The sequence below is a fragment of the Platalea leucorodia genome (genome assembly GCF_965183815.1).
Source record: "Platalea leucorodia genome assembly, chromosome: 1".
Taxonomy (NCBI): Eukaryota; Metazoa; Chordata; class Aves; order Pelecaniformes; family Threskiornithidae; genus Platalea; species Platalea leucorodia.
Genome location: NC_138823.1, coordinates 11,273,711 through 11,287,429, shown reverse-complemented (window position 1 = coordinate 11,287,429; position 13,719 = coordinate 11,273,711).

Below are 13,719 nucleotides of genomic sequence, written 5' to 3'. Positions count from 1 at the left end.
AAATATAAACTTCTGTGACCTAATTCTTAACCAAAGTAAAATGATATAGCTCTTGATTTCAGTGAAGCTTTGTTAATCCATACCAGCTGAAATTTTAGCTTGTAATTTGGGTCCGTCGTGCCCCCCCCCCAAATTTCCTGTAAGTCCTCTCCCTGAAATGTCACATGGATCTTGTAAGCCACAGGATTTTATAGTGGTTCACTGAGATATATATGGCTGTGAGAAAGGTTAGTCAAAAATTTGTCAGAGGAACGTTGTATCTCCTGTGTAGAGTAACTGATTGCATCAAGAGCTTATCTCCCCCCATATCAGAGGAAGAATGGCACCAGGCTCAATTGCCAATAAAAGCAGTATACAAGGAAGATGTAGCCACTTTGACTCCATGGAAGCCTGTTCAGAGATATGAGAATAAGGAAGAGCAGAAAAAGGTCCTGTGGTGGAAATGGAAAACAAGATATGGTGGTTTGTGGGATAAAAAAAATCTACACATCAGAAGAGTCAATGAATTTTGGATGAGTTAAACACTGATCAACTACGTCCTAGTGAGCTTCTGAGTGGGACACATCCGCTTTCAACATTGGGGGCATGAAGCCAAAACATGAAATTTACCCCAGCCAACATCATGTCCAGATACAGATCAAGAAAGCAAAATAAATTAAGTTCTATGAGAAAAACAACAGACACAATTGAGGTGGAGGGACAGAGGAAGAACATGTGGGTGTGTGAATTTCTAAACCTACCATATACTTCCTCCTATGACTATTTTCCAGTGGCAACTTTTTTGTAAGTTAGAACTTTCATGGTGGTAAGAATTGTATTAAATACATTCACACCAGCACAAGCCTCAAATTAAAAATGTTAAGTTTTGATTTCTCCACTTACATTTCTATTTCTTTTTCATTGTATTTTGATACTTAGAAGCCCTCTCAGTCTGCCTTCCTCAGGCTTGCTTTCCCTTGTTTTCACTTAAAGCCAATTTGATTTTATTAATGAAAACCATCTTTTTTTCCCCACCTGAAATACTGCCTCTGATTTTAACTGTAGGTGTAGTTTTAACAAAAACTTTCACCACTCAAGGAATATTTTCTTTTTTTTTGAGATAGCGAGTGTTATGACTCCCTGTTTCCTTTCAATTAGTATTGAAAAATGGATCAAGTCTTGGGTGTTTTTCAATTGAAAATATTGAGATAATTGATGCCCAATGAGAAAATGCAGCCAGATTGAGGGAGTCATCAATGGGTTAATGAAAATGAGCAAGATATGCTGTCTTAGGCTCCCTTGTACAAATGAATCATTTAATTATGAGATAGGGACCATGTTTTTCATTTACAACACATTGCACAATGGCATTAGAGCCTCTAGGTGCTACAGAAACATTAGTGATGCTCATGGGAACAGAAGCTTCTGTTTTCCATAACCATATCTATGACAAAATATTCAGTGCTGGACACTTGTTATGTCAAAACAGTACTGGCAAACAGCAAGGACTTCAAGCAAGTGTGAGGCCAAGGTAAGAAAAAAACATCCTGAGCACAGGGAATGAGCATGGTCAGATAAATCATATGAGGTTTCTATAGCTGGAGGCACCTGAGAAACTGCCTTTTACTTCTCTAGCTAATGTTCATTTGTAGCTTCGTGGATGGGAAGAAGCCTTTGATACTTGTCCAGAACAGAAATCCACGTATCCATCGTAGTCAAGCGAGCTTGAATCACATCTTGAGCTTTGCATTAAGACTTCTTTGCCTTTGCAGTCTTCTAAGCAGCAAAGGTTTGAAATATTTTCTATAACATGATGAAGTGAAGCTTGTGTATAAGTATATGAAAAGCCCACATTTGAAGGAAATATTATTGGAATTATCTAAGAGGTGAATGTAGCAACATAATAATACCATGCAAAGAATAACAGGGCAAATACCAAGGAACTTTTCCTGAGAGGAAGATCTATTATTAGACTAGTACAAACTCCCAAAAGAGCTGGTATAGCCCCCACAGCATGAGATTTTTAAAATGAGATTGGACAAAACACTCAGAAACACACTGTGGAAAGTGTCTTCTCTGATGGACTGGATGACCTTGCTGCTTCTTTGTTCTGTTTGCCTTAATCTTTGAACAATAGTGCAGTGAACCAGTCACTGCTTTTCAATCACACTTCTGAGGATACAAAAATCCAAGAGTGTCTGCTTGCTTTATGGTTCTTATCCCTAGTCTGTTAAGCAGGGCTTATACCGAACAATAGACATTTCTCAGCCATTGCAGTGCCAGGTATTGATGAACGTCCTATTGAAATTCAGGACTGGTTCCTCCTCTTGAATGCATTAATGACCCATAACTTTCTTACAGATGAAGGGAAAAGGCACCCAACCTGTGTGGGTTATTCAGAGAACCACAAAGGTGATGCTCTTTATTCCTTTATGATCTGGTATATTCTAACCTTGGCAGAAAACACTATCTGAAATGGGAGGGGAACCCAAGCAAAATGGCATGCTACACATAACTCCTGAATATTGCAGACGCTAAATATTTGGAGGACGTTTTGCCTCTTATAACCTCAACTGCATAAAAGCTAAGCATTTTAAGTGAACTAGTAATTTGAACTCCCTCTGTAGTCAGCAGAAAGAGTTGTTTTCAGAGGGTCGCTGATCCTGCCCATACTGGGTGTTGACTTCTCTCTCCATTGAGTACAGACCCTAGAAAACTGCCTTAGATTAGATGTTTGCCTCTTAGATGGCTAATCTCAGATAAAATGAATTCTGCCCATAGTGATTAGTTTCTCTGCTGTGTGAGTGACCTTCTCCACTTGAATTCCACAGATAGCAATGAATAAAATTGAGTCAGATTGAAAATACTCCACAATTTCTCTTTTTTTTCTTTCCTTGTACTTCTTTGTGCTAAAGCTAAAATTATCATTCTATGTTTCCTATCCTACCTTGATGAGACTCATACCTGTGCATGAATGAGATCCATGGATATTAGCTTATTCACGAAGAAATGCTACAGCCCCATTCAAAATGATATATATAAAGAATATGCATGTATATGCAAGCAGCAAGGTTGTTATTTATGTCATGGCATGAGGCAGGGTCCAAAGAAGAAAGAAACTGCTGCAGCACATTTCTGTTCAATATAAAGAGACTATAATGCTGTACTGGGGTTCCAGCAGTCTGACCTCCAGCCACCCTTCAGCAGATAAGAAGAGCCAATTGGCAATGGTCCCACAGGGAGCATCATCTGTTCTTGGTGCAACCCTGCCATGTCTATTCCATGACATTTGCAGACCTCCAAAAGGTACAGGTCTGACCCCCAGGGTATGCCCACTCTGTACAGCTTTTATGCCACCTGAGTGAGGCATAGGAAGCTGAGTGCTTTGGAAAATGTGCTTTATAATATTCTTCCATAGAAAACTTCAGCAGAACAAGATTATCAGCCTCTATATCTCACCTATGCCAAATCCCCTGAATCAAGGGGCAATGGTAACCATTCAGCATCCAGCCTATGCTCCAGACTTGATGCAGGAGTTGTTACAACTCTTTACACCTGGCAGCTGGTGTATCCTGCAGGTATTCACTGTCGCCTTGAACAATCCCCAACCATGTTCCTGGGTGATGAGATCTTGTGTTTTGAGATTGAACTTTGAAATGGTCTTTCACAAATTATGTTGCTCAAAGGTCCAGCCTGGAGAAGGGGGAAAGTGTGCTTGTGAACTATACAGTTGAGCTGTCGATGAGGGCATCAAGATCCTCTTTGTAAAGCTTAACAACAGATGACTATGGATGGTGAATGGCAGCTGCTGGCAATTCTTCTACATCAGACAGCGGTGATTTCTGCAGCCGCTGCAGTTCTAGTTCGCCTCCACGTGGAGATTTCAGTTTCTATATGTGTGTGTGACCATTGGTTTGATACAGTGCGTGTGGGAGTGGAAGTTATTTAGCAGTACAGTCAATTCACCATTATCCATTGGTGGATTTTGCCCATAAACCATGCAGTAGGTGATGAGAGATCCAGACCTGAACCATCCAATTCATCATTTATTATTATTACTTTTTTTTATCATTTACTATTATTATAGTGCAGGCACAGTGCTAAGTGCATGTGTCTATGCTGCTCTTGGAGCCAGTGCTGATCTCAAAATCGCGTAGCTATACTTACAGCTTACATGGCACTGAGTACAAATTGATAAGCCCCATTGCTTTAAATTAGCTCTTGAGGTCCCTCTTCAGCACTCGTTCATAAGTGGCAGAGGTATGTGGAAACCATCGTGTGTCAGTCAGAGGCTTTATGTGGCCCTTGCTGAACATGGGGGTGATCCTGCAAGGCCATTGTTGCTGGCTTTTTCCATCATCCCCAGTGCTTGTTTCTCAGAAATCAGTTTGTTTTGATTCAGTGCTTCATGTTGTACCTCCACTGAAGGTGTTCTTTTGCACCATATTGCACTGGAGACCTCCAAAATGTGCAAGGATTGTGGCACTCAAACCAGTCCTGCCAGTAGAATTATCCAGGGTTTTCTTTCACCCAGGATATCCCTGCCCTATCATGGCATTACCAGTTTATCATAATCTTCCTAAATGCTACATTACTGAATGTGTTGTAGGACAGGAACAGATGTACAGCTAAAGCACTTTCATTTAAACTATATCTCCCATACACAGTCAAATCTCTGAAGGGTCCTTACCATCGATTGATCTCTTAGCCTTAAGATATATTCTGCAGTTAAGGAGTGCAGACCCGAAAGGGGTCTCTTGTGTGCAGGCAATCACATTATATAATCCCTTTTATGAACTGATTAAACTCAATCTTAAAAGTAGTTAATATGTTTTATGCCCAAATGTTCTTACTTGAAGCTTTTTCTGGTAAACCGCTGCCCTGATGTTTAGAAGTGCTGCAGTCTTTCATCAAAATGAGTTTACACTCATTTGTTCTTGGAAATACAAGCATATTTTGCACCGGACATTGTGCAAGCCAGTAAGTCTACAGGGACCTTGCTTGAACAGCCTGTGATGTTGAGGTTGCAGGGATACAACTATTTTTTTTCTGTTGAGCAAGCAGAAGGCAGCCTACAGCTGAGCTCAGCTCTTTAAAAAAGAAGAAACAACAGCCTTTTTAAAAAATTATTATTATTTTTTTCATGAAATGGAGGCACTATGACTACTCAAGAAAGTAGATCTGCTGAGTAAGGTGGTGTCATTTTCAGGTAGACGGTTTTCAGAATGGAAATGGCCTTAAAGGTACTTTCCCAAGATCAGACAGCAGCTTGTGGCAAAGTTGGAAACAAAACCCAGACTTTCTGAGTGATTTGCTGCAGTGAGAAGGAGTCTCTATCACTCATCTGTCTATGTCTCTGGCTTTTGCATTCTTTTTCTGTTTATTTATTCAGATCACTTAAGTAATTGAGCACCTTGCAAATTATAGAGAAAATGAAGCATGTTCTGTAGGATGTTTTTTTCTTGGGAACCTTTTCTGAACACTGAGTGAGATCCTGGCTGTTGCTGTCAGCAGGGTCCTTCCCTGATGGCAATGGATACTAGGTCAAGGCTTCAGTGATTCAGATTTCAATATCTATGTGCTTCATAAATTTCAGTGAAATGGGACCCATCAGCTCACACAAGGAGGTCACAGGCTGTTCTTGTTTCAAGGTACTAAGGCAAAAGCGTGAGGAGATGTTGTACTACAAAACTCTGTTCAGTTGTGGAGGAACCAAGCATGATGCAAAATCTGTAATAAGGGAATAATGATGGTGGCAGCTACTAAATTTCCTCCAGATGAAGTGCACATGATTGGAAGGACACAGATTAAAACAGGGAGGATGTAGAGTTCCTTTCTCAATTCTCTTTTGGCCATTGGAATTATGCCAGCCTGATTTGCCCCAGACATGAAATATTTTGTCTCTGATGGGATGGCAAGAACATCAACATTGTCCATCTGTTGAATGAGGAAGGAATGAGGTGAAGGGATGGGAGATACTGTAGAGGAAACTGAGGCAATAGTGTGGCCACAGGAAGATTAGCCTTACCTGTCTGCTCTGCTTTAGAGGTCTGCTTCTGTCACAGTGGTGACACAACCATGTGATCCAGTTCCCAGGACACAGGGACTTGTTCAGTGAAATCCTCAGGCTGCTCAGTTCTTCAGATAAACCAATCCACTGATGTTTAGAAGTTTTCATATCACTCAACTAAAACATCCAGGTAAGAGAAAATTTAGACATAAGCACTAGGAAACAGAACCGGTTTCAATACATTGCTTCTGAAATTGCAAAGGGCATCAATAAAAAAAGATAGGTAAATGTAGCACATTTGCCAGTAGCTTTAAAACAAGCACAAGCTGGATGTTGCCATTTTAACGCTAAGAGTAAAAATGATTTACAGAAGCAAGGTTTGGATATAAGTGACAGAAGAGCATGTCTCCCATTCCCCTGTGGATGGAGGCTAGTTCCTGATCTCTACTGCCTTTATTTAATTTTACTTCAAATAATCCCAGTATAGAGCTTTTTTTCATGGCTTCATTTTTTTTTTTTTTTCCATTGGCCATACGGTTACCAATCACAGTGACAAATCCTATCTTGCTAAGTGATAAACAATGTATTTTTCTCCCTTGGAATTCTCCCTTTTCCCCTTTCCCTACACACTTCTATTTACCAGAATTTCCTCTGTTCATTACTACATAGAGTGGGTCCTAAAATATTATAAAAAGGCTTAGCTTCAGTGATTTCAGGGAAGGCACACCCATAGATTCCCCCTCACAAGCTAGCCTTTATAAGTGAGAAATGGGCCATTCTTTTCAGATAGAAAGGGCCATTGTCCTGTCTTTGAAATCTCTCCTGTTTGGTACTCAGTGAAGATAAATTTGAGTCTTTCCTTAAATTACTTTTCACTCCAAACTGATGTGACATTTATCTCTGCAATAGTGTTGACTATATGAAAAGCTGAAGCTTGTTTAAAGAATGCTGCCAAACAAGAATGATTGTAATCCATCTAATTACTGAGCTAGGATGTGCCCGTGCTGCAAACTTCAATTACCACCATTAAAGCATCAATTGAAAGCTTCAGCTGATTCCCAGAGAGTCAGACTCTTCCAGACATTTCATGCATTATACAGATGTTTTGCTGCTCCTTCAGTCACTAATGGTTCACTGTTTTGAACATTTGGGACTCCTGTAACATGAGAAGTAAGCTCCAGATGTAGAGGGATTTCAAGTGAATTCTGCCTCTTTAAACCACATCTTGTCAATTGTTCCCCCAGTAGGAACTGATGACCTCATGCTGGATGCCTTTTATTTTTCCCAAGTGTTATAAGATAAATTTGCCCACAGGGTTACTTACAATTCCTGGGAATCCACATTTCCATGGATATCAAAGGCACAGTACTACAGTGAGGTCCCTGGGACAGAATTCTGCAGGCACACAGCTCGCTTTGTAGCCTCAGCTGCTAATTCTTTATACGTCAGTATTACTGTCCACACATTTAAAGAATAGCTCCAAAATGTGCAAAAATGACCCCATGTTTTGAGCAAAGCTCTGGAAATTTTGTGGGCAACACCTTCTGTGATAAGCTCACCCTTGTTTCACTTTGACACAATTGTTAATAACTCAATTTGATTCATTCCCTTCTGGCAATTTGCTCTTAAGTCAGAGCTGGGTCAAAATCAAAAGAAAAAAATCCTTCTGGAGTCTAACCTTTAAAAAAGCTCAGGACCTTAATAGCTGAGCATTGAAGGAAGTTTCACAATTAAAAGTCAATTTGAATCAAAGAGTCAAATAATTTTATTTTGGAGACATTGAGACAAAACGGTTCTTTTTCCAAAAACGTCTCTTTTCAGATGCAAATCATCTGAGAAAGGTCGCGGAAGTCATTGCTTCTGTGTCACTTACGTTGCTTATATTTGCCAAGGGCAAAATTTGCACCTGTGCAGAACAGCCAGCTCCAGAGTTAAATCAGCATTTATGGGCCACTCTCAGTGACTTTTGGGCACTGCTGACTTGTACCCAGCTCTCAAGAGAATATCCCACAGGAAGATTACACTGCCTGGAAAAGGGATGTAGCTGCAGGCTGAAGACCTCAGTTTAAAATGTTGCGTGGATCTTTTGTTCTTAATATTTCCTCCTTCAAGAAAAAATTTACCTTTGTTGACAGTCAGTTAGCAGCTGTGTTCTATATCTATGCAGTTAATCCTCTCTCTTGATCTAATCTTTAACTCTATGTGCTTTTACTAGGTAGACCTTTGAATTTGATGCTCGGTCTCAAATTATTATTGCTTTTTGAACAAAAGAAAAGCTCTGAAGGAAATTTTTCCAGGAGGGTTCCCTAAATGAATAGCAGTGTTTCTGGGGCATGCTAAAGGGAACGTGCAACTTTGTATTTACCAGGAGCTGGGAGGTGGAATTTTGTGGCCACAGTAATCACATATTTCTCTCTGCCAGTGCATCTTCCCATGCCTCCCAGGTCCTGCTGAAACAGATTTGGAAAATAAAGGGAAAAGACAACTTCCTTTGAGGGAAGATTTCAAGTGTGGAGGCTTCGTGTCATGGACAGCTTTTACTCCTTGGGCGATGGCCGAAAGGAACAAGAAATGCTAAAACACACAAAGCTGCCTTGAAGGAATTGCCTGTTTGTCTTTTACATAAAGTGATTTCATGAGGTGTTCACACAAGACCAATTAGGAGAAACTGCAAGGGTGGGTACCCTGGTATTCTTCAAGTAGTGGAAAAAAGCATTTTAACAGCAGAAGAACACAGGCAGAGGTATGTTGCAGGAATGCCTTTCAGAAATCTTTTTCATAAGGTGTGCTACACTAAAAAGGAAACCCACTCTCTCTATCCCTTGGAAGTTTGGTGAAGCTGATAATTTGAATTTCCTTGAAACTATCTTGTCATGTCAATGGAAGTATGAAACCCAGTGACTTCAGAAATATTGTGTATAATTAGCTATATTCCATAGATATTGGCATGACACACAAGGTATGACCATACATTTTCATTCAAACTTTCAATTTATGTTAGATGAAAATAAAAAAAATGAGAAATGGTAGAGGACAAGTGTGCCCAACAGCTCTGTAAAAGGTCTATTAATATCTAAATAAAAATAGCAGCCACTTCTGGCAAAGAGAAGGTTGCTAGCAACTGAGGTGGTTACAGCATGTAAGAAACAAATGGAAACCATTACCTACAAAATGCGTCATTCCTTGTTTTAAAGATAGGTGCTAGCAGAATTGCCCCAAGAAGAAATGGGTATTGACAGCAGTTGAGGAAAGGTAATGTCTTTTAAACACAGAAATGTAAGAGCAGCTCTAGAGTTAAGATCCAGCTGTCCCAGGATTTCTGTCTCTGACATTGATTTGCTGTGAATGTTTAAAGACGAGGTATAAAAACGAGTCAAGCCTCCAGTTTCACTTCCCCCGGCACCTCCTTCCAGCAACTTCTGGTAAAGGAGGGGTATATTTATTCTTCATAGTCACTAATGGATTTTCATTCAATACATTTGTTTAATTGCGTTTTTAATTCATCTAAACTCCTGGCACCTACAGCATCCTGTAGCAATGGATTCCATTTGTTTAGGTATACATTGCGTGAAAAGGTACTTCCTTTTGGTTTAAATCCTCTACCTGATAATTCATTGCTTGCCTTCTTGTTCTGGTTTTAGGGGAAAGAATGAATAATTGTTCCCTAATCATCTGCTGTTTGCCACTCAAGGTTTCGTACATTGGCCTAATCATATAAAGAACTAAAAATATTCAGCCAGCCTTGAGACCTGGGAAGAAATTCACTGGTTGTTTTAATTCATCCTTCTGCCAATGGGTGAAAGTAAGACATCCCTTATCAGACTCTGAAACAGTAGCTACAGGGTTTTGTATGCTCAGCAGCTTGTGGCAATAATGAAGACGGACAGCTTATGAAGTTTTCTGGAAATTCTCCTTACTGTTGAAATGCACGCAGAAACACTGCAACTGCTATAAGGCTCAAAACTTGAAATAATGCTAAACAGCAAGGTAGGGAATTACAGGTCCTTCCAGCAGTCATGGTGGTGAACTCCACTCTTTGTGTGGCCATGGTACTCTTCCATGTGCTGCAAAGATAAAACTAAAACTCTGCTGGGCTTACTGTGTCTAACCCGAGAGCCCCCAAACCCCATGGATCTCTCTAGTAAGACAGAATGTAGTCTGTGTGCTTCAGGAAACTCCATGTTTCTCCGATCTACCATGTTGGCATGTCTGAGTTAGCTTGAGCAAGGTTAGTTCATGCACTCTAAGTGATGTAGGCATTGCAAAAAGGATCTTTGTGCAGACTAATGACATGAGTATTTATTCTGCTCAGGCCAGTCTGAGTCCTGAAATTAATTCCATGCTCTGTATCAGTGCAACAAGTAATGACTGCAGCTGAGACATACCTTGACCTTGTGAGTAATCCAAGAACCATGTTCTTACTTATGGAAGAGAAAGTGCAAACGTTGGCAAGAGAAAAAAGGCCTGTGGAGGAAGAAGGCGGTTCTTCTTGTGGTTGTGTGGGACAAATGCTAAATTATTACGTCCCTGGATAGGCATCACCTCAAAAGGCCTATGGGTACTGGAGGAAATGATGCAAGCTCTATGCATTTTGCAACTTTTAATCTAAAGGACAGGATGATGTTCCAAGGTAATGACCTGTGTAAGGACTGGAGGCAAAGCACATATTGGCCTGATCGAGTTGAAACTGGAGGTGATCTATGGGACAGAGGAGTATGTAGTAACATTGAGAAAAGTGATCCCTTTGCATAATCAGGTGACCCCATATCTCTAGTCAGCTGCAGTGATGCAGACCCAGTCAAACTTTGTTGACAGAAAGATTCAATCTCTTCTCCAAAAGTTGTTTGTCTTCTATTAACAAAAAGGAGATGTTGAAAATATGAACTGTGAACACTGAACAATCAATCCTGACAATCAGAAAATACTTTCAGGTGTGAAATGTTTATCTGAGTTAATCTTTTCATTTATAGAAATCCCATCCTGAGTGTTCTTGGACAGGTACGGTTCAACAAACTGATCTCAGAGGCCCGTTTCTATGCCCTGTGTTGAAACACCCTATAAGGACCTGGATGGGTGAAACTCTCTCTCTTCTATAGTTTTATTAAAGGAATCATTGTTTTACTGGTGCTAGGAGTATCCCAAGGATCACAGGATTTTTTTTCCTCCTATCCCCAGTCTTCAGGACAACATATCCACTACAAAAAACAATAGGCATTAAGATCCTGTTCATAGCTGAGGCCCTGCTTTTGCTTCTGGTCTCAGGTTAGTTAGTATCTGACTTTGCTGGAGAAGAAAGGAAAGCGAATGTCCATAAATCACTCATAACGGGCAAAAGGACTATTTTCAGTAGCATTGACTTATAACACATGGGAAGGACCCCAGTAATTTATTGGTTTCTAAAAACCCTGAATGGTTGCCACTATTGCTGTGTACTTCCTAACTTTATCAGAAGATAATTTCCCTTGGCTGTGGAATTAACTTCCTGCACTGAACGATGGGGATGGCTTTCTCAGAGACTCCTAGCTGGTAGGAGCTTTTATGAGTCTGTTGCTTTGTAGAAGGTTCTTCTGCTTAAGTATAATAAAAGGATAATGAGAAATCGTTGTCTCTTAGACTATGCAGTGGTTTGTGTAAGCGGGTTTACTCATTTTGCTCCATCAGTTTTAAGACTTGCGTGTCTTTCATTGGGGCTGTGATCTGCTTGCATGGGGTTCACAGCAGAGCATTCACACTTCTGTAATACTGTGTGTACGCTGCTTTAAGACTACTTCGGAGTTATTATTAACAATGAAAGTTTAAAAAAAAAAAAAAACAACAAAAAAAAAACCTTACTGCAAGTCATTAAGAAAACCAACTCATTGAGTAAAAAAAAAATAATTATCTTTGGAAAAGGAAACAGCCAATATAACTGCAAACTACCGGTCTGACCACTCATTTTTCATTCTTACAACCACAGAACATACAAGCAAAAAAAAACCCCTATCTCAGAGATTAAAGGGAACTCAGACTGGCGGCTTATTTAAATGAAGTCTCTCAAGTTGTTTAAGGCTGAAAATCACACCTGTGCCAAGAGCCAGGCACAGAGATGAAGGGCTGGGTCCGACATAAGGTGTAGGGCTCTGCAATTCCCTGGTTTTAGGTTCTGGAACAGAATTTAAAATTTATCTCTCAGGATGTGTTGGGCACCCTTTGAAGATGTCCTGTGGACCACAGCTCCAGGCTGGGGACAGCCCTGACCTGCAGTGCATGAGTCAAGCCTGGGACAGGGCTGGGTGTGTGCAGAAAAACAAACGCGTATGTGCCCACAGACCTTTCGAAGAAACTTAAAGAAAGGAGGATGCAGGGCTGCTGCTCTCAGTTTGGGATTCTGGCACCGAAGTTCAGCTTCAGGCCCATGTTAGACTCCTAAATCCTGAACTGCTTCTGGGCGGTCAGGGATGATTCAAGGTTGGTGCTGAAACCATTGAAAATTGTACAAGGTCTAAACTTCTGTCCTTGGCTGTCCTTCAGGGGGGTTGCTCATGGTGTACTTTGGTGACTAACTTGTAAATCAGCCTAGTCCTGGCTCTCCATCCAGAGCTGAGCAACTCTCTACTTACAGTAATAAACACTGACCACAGAGGACTGAAATCTGCTGGCTCGTATACCCCTACAAGTCAAGAGAAATCACATTAGCTTCATCTGGGGCTGCTCCTGATTTGCATTGGTTTAACTGAATAACAGACTTTGGCTGCAAATGGACATGAGCAGCTAATCAGCCTCAGCACAACTCAGTCTGAGATGGAGGAAGGCTTAGGAAGGCCTTTTTTCACGCTAAAGCACAATATAAATCTCTCTCCTGCTACAGTCCAGAAGTCACAGTGCATCACTGTCTTTCATCTTTCAGTGCTATTATTGCTGATTTTAACCAGGAGAGAGAATCAGGCCCAGGATGATGTTTCCTGAAGCTCTTTGTCCCAAACCACCCTTTGCTGCATGAGCATCCTGGAAGCTGGTGCTACATGAAGTGCAGCTAGAAGCGAGATGCAGCACGTTCTTCCGCTGGTACCAAGTCCTGTTCGTTTCAGGCAGTTTGTTGGAGTCATCTGTCCTCAGCCACTGCCTATTAATTTCCAACACTCTCCATATGTCAGCTAGCCAGGAAGACTGTGTCCTGAAGATAATGCTCAGCTGTCCCTTGCTGCTGAAGGAAGGTGCCCGAAAAACATTTCTCTCGGCTCAACCAGCCTCGAACTGCTGGTGATGAATTCAGCCCTTTGCCAATACCGTATGAAACTGCATTTCTTACAACCACTGCCATTTACATAATGGAATATCCATATGGTGATTGTTTTATTTATGTTTCCCTTACTTCAAGGCAGAGGAAGTCAGCAGCTGGAGCTGCGAGATAGAGGCACCCACCAGTTACTGGGCTGTGTTGTTCATGGGGGTGATAAGCTTTTATCACCCACTGGGAGTTAGGATCTTGTCTAAGTGATAGCATCCATCCCTTGAAAACAGAACAGAGCTCTCACTGTTTGCCTGTCTGAAAGGAAAGGGTTTATAACCCCAGACTTTACAGTGACTGTGAGCTAAAACATGACATAGCTTGATTGTCTTAATTTCTTGACTCATTCTGTTGCAAGTCACAATATGAGCATTTGCTTCCTTTGCATCAAAAGAATTTAATGTGTTTGCATTACCCCCTTGTCTGTATTTGCCACTGGAAGTCTTAAAAAAAATCTCCCCTT